Genomic DNA, 8802 nt, shown 5'->3' with positions numbered 1-8802 from the left:
TAAGATTTGGGCACACTAAAGGGAAATAGAATGCCATTTCATAAATTTCATTAGGATCAGTCCATTTTGAGAACATATAAGCAGACCTATTTTTATAACACATTCACTAGCCAGTTGTAATTGTATTTCAAGCTACCACATGAATGGGAAAAAATGAATGACTTCCTTCCAAATTACTCATTTTCACTGAATCCTCCTCTTTATGACTATCTTAAACAGAAACTGGATTCATTTACAGTAATTAGTAAGAGCGGGAGGCATATCTACATGACTAACTAGATTGATTCTTTGCAGGTCAATGAGTGAGCGATTGAACAGATCATTGCACAATTGATTCAATCCCAGAAGCAAATTGACTGTACCTCAAAAAAGCCAGATCTCTCATATCAGGGGAGTTAAGCACAGCACGGGAGTTCTAGGAGGCCTGTGTAAATGTTCTAACAGATCAACAGCATCCTGATTTCCTTATTCTAGTGACAGAAGCATAAAGGAAAGAAAACTAAGTCTCAAGAGGGCATTTTGAGTCCTAGTACTTCTATTAATTAGCTGTGTAAAAGTTGGAAGACACAGAGAACATACACAAGAAAGCAAGAGATAAGAGAGAAATAAGGCTTCAATCTGAGATGCTTCTCTTTAGAAGGGCAGCACTCACTAACTTTGAAGTAATGCTTCCAAATACTAGCGGTTACCTTTTAAGTATTCTGGTGTAAAGATATTCCTTGAGTAGTTGTGGATCTAAACCAGAGAGTTCTTTCACATTCAAAAAGTTTAGAACACTCTATTGATTCATAAAAGCCATGAGTGATGGCTTTGTGATATGTCAACTTGCTTGGGCTAAAATATATTCCCCAGAATCCCCTTCCAGGTATTTTTGGTAGGGTGAGCCACAAAGGAAATTCTCTCCTGAGCCACTCTGTCGCTCTCCCGGTTATTCAGAGACTAGTACAGGTGCTGCTGCAGAGGTTATTTTGTAAATGTAATTAAAATCCTCCATTAGTTGATTTCAAGTTAATCAAAAGAAAGAACATAATAGGTGCTACTGACTTAAGTGGAAGGCCTTAAAAAAGGGACTAATGTCCTCTAGAGATGCAGAGACTTCAGAATGCAGAAAGGAAAGAAAACTGCAGAATCTTTCTTCATCCTGGGACCTTAACACTCACCTCACTGCTGTTGATCTGGTTCACCTCAATGGTATGAAGCAGTAGCTGGACCTACAATTTCTCTATCTTCCCCCCTGTCACTTTCTTCAGTTTCTATGACTCTTGGGCCAGGCGTGTATGTGTGCTCAGGCCCACGACACAGATTCACAGCTTCTGCAGGGTACCTTTTTAGGTCAGAGGCAATAGAAATTGGCATGGGTTTTAGTCCATTCTTGTTAGGGTTTCTGCTCATGCTCATGGGGGTTCAGGCTGCACTTAATTTTCCCTTCCTACCTGTCACGGATTCCAGATTACAGCATTAGTCATGTGGGGACAGTCATGACTGCTTAGCACCCACAACTTCCTACAAATACGAATACATATTGTATTTTATATTTTATAAATACATAAATAAGCTTATATATTGAATTTGTATAGATAATAAACATAAATAAATATATATTATATGCATACATATATAGGTTATATAAATACAAATATCTTTTTTTTTTCTTTCTGTTTCTCTCTTTTTTGTCTCTCTCTCCTGCATATGAAGGCTTATATCCCAGGGTGGATCCAACTATGAAAAAAGAAAGGGTTGCTAAGCAATTGTTATGTAAATGTACGTTCTACCCGTTCTGCTTTGCTGCTTGAACTCTAAAAGATAAACCATGTGAGATACAGAGAGAGGTGACACAAACTCAGGAACCTAGACACTCAAATCACATCCACAAATGACTGTCATTCATTCTTCTGAAAGGCACAATAGAGAAATGTGCACAGAGGTATAAGCTGAGCACCATATTAGCCCTAAATTAGACTGAACCCTAAATCCTATTGAACAACCTAAATGAACTAAGACTACACAGCAAGAGTTCTCAAACTTGACTATACATTAAAATAACCTAAGACATTTTTACAAAAACATACCAGTGCTTGGGTTCTACCTACATAAATTCTGATTTAATTGGCTTGTGTGGAGTGGGAGCTGGGATTAGGTATTTTTTTGTAATGCTGCTCATGCAGCTATAATATGCTGGTCCAGTGGAGAGCTACTGCACAGGTCAAGTAGAGGATTCATTTTGCCTCGTTTCAAGGTAGGCTGGTGTGACAACTTTTACCTTTTCCTAATCAGCCTAGGACTTAATCTATTATCCTCTGCAACTTCCCACCATATAGTAAGAACAAGCCAGGCCATGTAAGTGAAGGTAAATAATACAGTATGAGGAAACATAATTTTTTATTAAGGTATCAGAGGAAAGCTGCTCACCTTGGACACTTTCAGGTTGGGATATTTCCCAATCTAGAACTGCCGTCCCAGTCCATACTTTGCAAGTTTTGTAAGGGAGAAACTCATTTGAGGTGTGAAAACCTTATTCAGGCTGAAACTTGAAAGAGTTTAATTCTTACACTATTTTTTTATACTCACTCACACTGCATCTCAATAGAATGTCTTTTCCTGTGACTATTCCTCAACCTTGGTGGAGGAATGAGAACAGGGGTAGGGAATGTTAGAGACTACTTGTCCTAGACACAAATGTTGTGCATCTAAATTCATTCAGTATCTGGGAACAATGATGGAAAAATACTGACATTTATAGACCTCTTCATTGAAGAACAAAGTGATGATTCTAATTACGGTGATAGACAGGTCGGGTTAGAGTTTAATTGAGCCAGGGCAAGAAACTGAAGTTATTTTGTCCTTTCTTCCTTTGTCCAGCTTCTGTTTTTCATATGAGTTTAGTATGGCTAATAAGATAGAATGATGAAGAAGTCAGCTTACCTCATTTTCAGTTATCTGTATACTAACAGTCTAGAGAAAGATATTTTTGTATAAATGACCAAAATTGAATTGGTACATTAGACAACTTTTTGAAAAGATGCAATTAAAACTTCTATAGGCAAGGGCAGCCCCAGGTAGCTCTGTGAAATGGGTGGGGCTTGTTTTATCTATTCTCATTAGTCCCCTCCCACATCCTCTTCAGTTTACATTAGCCATTCAGTGGTTATCTCCTACTTTTCTAGACCTACATATTAAAACATCATTCCTGGAGAAGCAAAGATCATATGAAATAGCCATTTATTAAATATTTTAAACCAGGCACTGAGTTAAGCTATATTTGGCATCCAGAGAAACCAAACTGATGGAATTCAGAGGATTTAGCTACTTGGGCTATAGCATAAAGACAAGCTAGGCCGATCACGATGTTATGACTTATACCAGGTTTCTGCTTATTTCAAGGCACCCAGACCACAGCAACCAGGCAGCTGAAGATGAGACTATTTCACAACTCCAATGACTAATAGAGTGAACAACAGATACCCTATCAATTAGGGTTTAACTGCTATTAGGTCTGAGTGAGATTAAATCCTCAAGTGATTTATATTTATTACAAGCAACCAACAAAATGGACTTGACAGGTTTATATGAACTCCAAATGAATGTTTCATAGGCCACTTATTCATCCCAAATTGATCTCTATATTTTTATATTTGCTAAACATGTTTTTCTAAGTTCCTTAATTCACTCCCCAGTCTTCCATGTTATAAAGCTTGTAATGATCATTAACTGTTCCTGCTTCTTCACCCTTATATCCAATAATAATTAATCAACTATCTTCCCCATAATCATTGAAAGATTGCTGTTAGTTTACATCCTACCACCAGACTTACTCTAAGCCTTGTCTTATTCATTGTGAAATTTTGGAAAATCTCTTGACTAATCAACCCCTCTTTTAGTCTTTTCCTGAAAGTACTCCTAGCTGTGTACTTGAATTATAAAGGCAAATGTTTAACTCATAGCTCTTTCATTATTGGTACATTTTACTTGGGAAAGTAACATAAATTCATTTAACATTATTACTATTATTTTTGCAAAAGTGTAGACAATAATACCTTTTTCATACACTGCATTGCATATGAAACCATCCAGGAATATCTACAACATGGTAGGCATCCCAGAAGTTGGAGTGGAATCTGCATATCCATACTCTACTAGGACACAAATTTGATCAACCAGTTATCCAATTAGAAACTAAAATTTTTACCAAATGCATTATAATATTTAAGCCTTGTTCCCAAAGTTCTTTTTTTTTTTAATAATGATTTTTTATTATATTATGTTAGTCACCATACAGTACATCCCCGGTTTCCAATGTAAGGCTCATGATTCATTAGTTGTGTATAACACCCAGTGCACCATGCAATACGTGCCCTCCTTACTACCCATCACCGGCCTATCCCATTCCCCCACCCCCCTCCCCTCTGAGGCCCTCAGTTTGTTTCTCATAGTCCATAGTCTCTCATGTTTCATTTCCCCTTCTGATTACCCCCCCTTTCTTTATCCCTTTCTTCCCCTACCGATCATCCTAGTTCTTATGTTCCATAGATGAGAGAAATCATATGATAGTTGTCTTTCTCTGCTTGAATTATTTCACTTAGCATCATCTCCTCCAGTGCCGTCCATGTTGTAGCAAATGTTGAGAACTTGTTCTTTCTGATAGCTGAGTAATATTCCATTGTATATATGGACCACAACTTCTTAATCCAGTCATCTGTTGAAGGGCATCTCGGCTCCTTCCACGATTTAGCTATTGTGGACAAAGCTGCTATGAACATTGGGGTGCATATGGCCCTTCTCTTTACTACATCTGTATCTTTGGGGTAAACACCCAGTAGTGCAATGGCGGGATCACAGGGTATCTCAATTTTTAACTTTTTAAGGGACCTCCACACTGTTTTCCAGAGTGGCTATACCAACTTGCATTCCCACCAACAATGTAGGAGGGATCCCCTTTCTCCACATCCTCTCCAACAATTGTTGTTTCTTGCCTTGTCTATTTTTGCCATTCTAACTGGCGTAAGGTGGTATCTCAGTGTGGTTTTGATTTGAATTTCCTTGATGGCTAATGATTTTGAACATTTTTTCATGTGTCTGTTAGCCATTTGTATGTCTTCATTGGAAAAGTGTCTGTTCATATCTTCTGCCCATTTTTTGATTTGTTTATTTATTTCTCGTGTATTGAGTTTGAGAAGTTCTTTGTAGATCTTGGATACCAGTCCTTTATCTGTAGTGTCATTTGCAAATATATTCTCCCATTCCGTGGGCTGCCTCTTAGTTTTTTTGACTGTTTCCTTAGCTGTGCAGAAACTTTTAATCTTGATGAAGTACCATAAATTCATTTTATCTTTTGTTTCTCTTGCCTTTGGGGATGTATCATGAAAACGGTTGCTTTGGCCGATGTCATAGAGGTTGCTGCCTATGTTCTCCTCTAGAATTTTGATGGATTCCTGTCTCACATCGAGGTCTTCCATCCATTTGGAGTTTATTTTTGTGTACGGTGTGAGATAGTGGTCAAGTTTCATTCTTTTGCATGTAGCTGTCCAATTTTCCCAGCACCATTTATTGAAGAGACTGTCTTTTTCCCACCGGATGTTTTTTCCTGCTTTATCAAATATTAGTTGCCCAAAGAGCCGAGGGTCCATTTCTGGGCTTTCTATTCTGTTCCATTGGTCTATGTGTCTGTTTTTGTGCCAGTACCATGCTGTCTTTGTGATCACAGCTTTTTAGTATAGCTCGAAATCCGGCATTGTGATGCCCCCAGCTTTGTTTTTCCTTTTCAACAGTTCCTTGGAGATTCGGGGCCTTTTCTGTTTCCATACAAATTTAAGGACTATTTCTTCCAGTTCTTTGAATAATGTCCTCGGTATTTTGATCGGGATACCACTGAAAGTGTAGATTGCTCTGGGTAGCATGGACATTTTAACTATGTTAATTCTTCTGATCCATGAGCATGGAATATCTTTCCATCTTTTTATGTCTTCTTCAATGTCTTTCAAGAGTGATTTATAGTTTCTAGAATATAGGTCCTTTACGTCTCTGATTAAGTTAATTCCAAGGTAATGTATGGTTTTTGGTGCTATTGTAAATGGGATGGATTCCCAAATTTCTCTTTCTTCGGTCTCATTATTCGTGTACAGAAATGCAACTGATTTCTGAGCATTGATTTTGTATCCCGCCACGTTACTGAATTGCTCTATAACTTCTAATAGTTTGGGAGTGGCTTCTTTTGGGTTTTCCATATAGAGTATCATGTCATCTGCGAAGAGAGACATTTTGACTTCTTCTTTGCCGATTTGAATACCTTTGATCCCTTTTTGTCGTCTGATTGCTGTTGCAAGGACTTCTAGTACTATGTTGAATAATAGTGGCAAGAGTAGGTATCCTTGTCGAGTTCCTGATCTTAAGGGAAAGGCTTCCAGCTTTTCCCCATTGAGAATAATATTTGCAGTAGGCTTTTCATAAATGGCTTTTATGAGATTGAGAAATGTACCTTCTATTCCTACACTCTGAAGGGTTTTAATCAGGAAAGGATGCTGTATTTTGTCAAATGCTTTTTCGGCATCGATTGAGAGGATCATATGGTTCCTGAGTCTTTTCTTGTTGATATGATGTATCACGCTGATTGATTTGCGAATATTGAACCACGCTTGCATCCCAGGTATGAATCCCACTTGATCGTGATGGATAATCCTTTTAATGAACTGTTGGATTCTATTAGCCAGGATCTTGTTGAGGATTTTGGCGTCCATATTCATTAGGGAAATCGGTCTGTAACTCTCCTTTTTGAGGGGGTCTTTGCCTGGTTTGGGGATCAAGGTAATATTGGCCTCATAGAATGAGTTTGGTAGGTTTCCTTCTGTTTCTATTTTTTGAAAGAGCTTTAGGAGAATAGGTATTATTTCTTCTTTGAATGTTTGGTAGAATTCCCCAGGAAAACCGTCCGGGCCTGGAGTTTTGTTATTTGGAAGGTTGTTTATCACTGACTCAATTTCTTCATAATTAATTGGCCTGTTTAAGGAATCAATTTCTTCCGGTTTCAATCTTGGTAGTTTATAGGTTTTCAGGAAGGCCTCCATCTCTTCCAGATTGCTTAGTTTATTGGCATATAGCTGTTGATAAAAATTTCTAATAATCCTTCCTGGATAAAGGATCCTTGGCTGCATGTTTTTCTCTGAAAGAGCTTTAAAGATGCTTCCCCAACCCTTTCTCTCATTCCAGGTCTGTGTAGACAGGTCTGACGTAATTCTCATGCCTTTGCCTTGGTACGTGAGAAATTTCTTTGCCCTGGCTGCTTTCAATACTGTATCCTTGAATCTAATATTTGCGAAATGCACTATGACGTGACGTGGCGTAGGTTTGTCGTGGTTGAGCTTGGGAGGGGTCCCCTCTGCCTCTTGGACATGAATGTTTTTTCCCTCGCTAGATTAGGGAAGTTTTCAGCTACAATTTGTTCAAATATCTCTTCTAGACCTCTGTTTTTCTCCACCCCCTCGGGGATGCCGATGATTCTAACATTGGATCATTTCATTGAGTCAGTAATCTCCCATAACCTACATTCGTGGGCGTGGATTTTTTTAAGACCATCTTCTATTTTCATTTTTTCCTCTATTAACCCATCTTCCATTCACCATGCTCATCTTCTCTGTATCGTTCCAATTTTAGTATATGTGCTGCCGAAGCGAGCACTGTTCCCAAAGTTCCTTACCAGATCATCAGTTTCCTCACCATTCAACTAACAAACAGATTTAATGGCATTTTCAAAACTTTGAGATGCATAAAGTGTCACCCAACCAAAACCTATTAATCATATGCCCTTTCTCAAAGTATGGAAGATCAGGAACCTGTCTTTATAATCAGGCAAGAGCACATGTCCTCAGAAGTAGAAATTCAGGTAATAGTCATTTGTATTTGGCACACCTACCCAGGAAGTTATGTGTTCAGGAATGTTCAACGCACGAATGGTTGATTTTCAAAGAGGTCATATCATATCACGTTCATTCTGATAAAAGGTTAGTTCCTGTTTCATCTTTTAGAAACTGCGTTAAGGCTAGGCTAACTAATCTTTAAATTCACCGTAGTCCTCTAACCTACCAGGAAGGACATATGCTGCCTAATTTTGATCTCTTTCTGATCTTAATTGGTATATGGACTCTCTCAACAGTCTTTCATTGTGCTCCAGTACTGAAAGAAGTTTCAACCTATTTATCTACCTACATACCTGTCTATGAATGATTAACAGCTTGAACAATAAAACAACTTATTTTTGCTACTTTTTCCCTCAAATGTCTATGGATAAGTATTCAGGCCAAATGATTTTCTCAGAACATATATGTGTTACAGAGAGAAAGTAGCCATTTCTTCTATTTAAATAGACTATCGCCACACCTTTTCATGGGAGTGACAGTGGTAGGAGAGAAGAGGAGGTGGCCTAATGGATATGAAAAATCCTTTTCTTCTTGTTCAATATTTCATGGATCAGATAATGAGAATTTTTTTCACCAGAAAAAATAAAAAGTACATATCTTAAACTGTAATTATCTCAAATCAAAATCAATCCTTATTTTAATTTAGTACCTTTTATATGTCATGTTCTTTCCCTGGCCTTGTGTCTGTTGTTGGGAAGATTTCTGGTCCTACAGAACTTCTTACTTAGTGCCTACCAAAATTATAAGCTCTTATGCTAGGGCAAATATGGGAGGCAGGAAGGTACTTATGGGCGAAGTTACAGAAGAAGTAAATGAGGAAAATAAACAAATTATCTATCTATCAATCTATCTATCTAATCTTGACACTCAATGTACAAATGATCACACTTGATCC

General features: G+C 37.9%; 1 pseudogene; it reads right to left on the bottom strand.

The window, feature by feature from the left end:
- Window positions 1-7567: 7567 nt before the first annotated feature.
- LOC123799969 (U6 spliceosomal RNA) lies at window positions 7568-7668 on the bottom strand (annotated as a pseudogene).
- Window positions 7669-8802: the final 1134 nt, after the last annotated feature.

This window comes from Ursus americanus, chromosome 7, assembly GCF_024610735.1.
Source record: "Ursus americanus isolate L20-20 chromosome 7, mUrsAme1.1.p, whole genome shotgun sequence".
In the NCBI taxonomy this organism is placed as follows: domain Eukaryota; kingdom Metazoa; phylum Chordata; class Mammalia; order Carnivora; family Ursidae; genus Ursus; species Ursus americanus.
The sequence above is the reverse complement of the archived record's forward strand: the minus strand, read 5'-3'. Positions and strand labels throughout refer to the sequence as shown.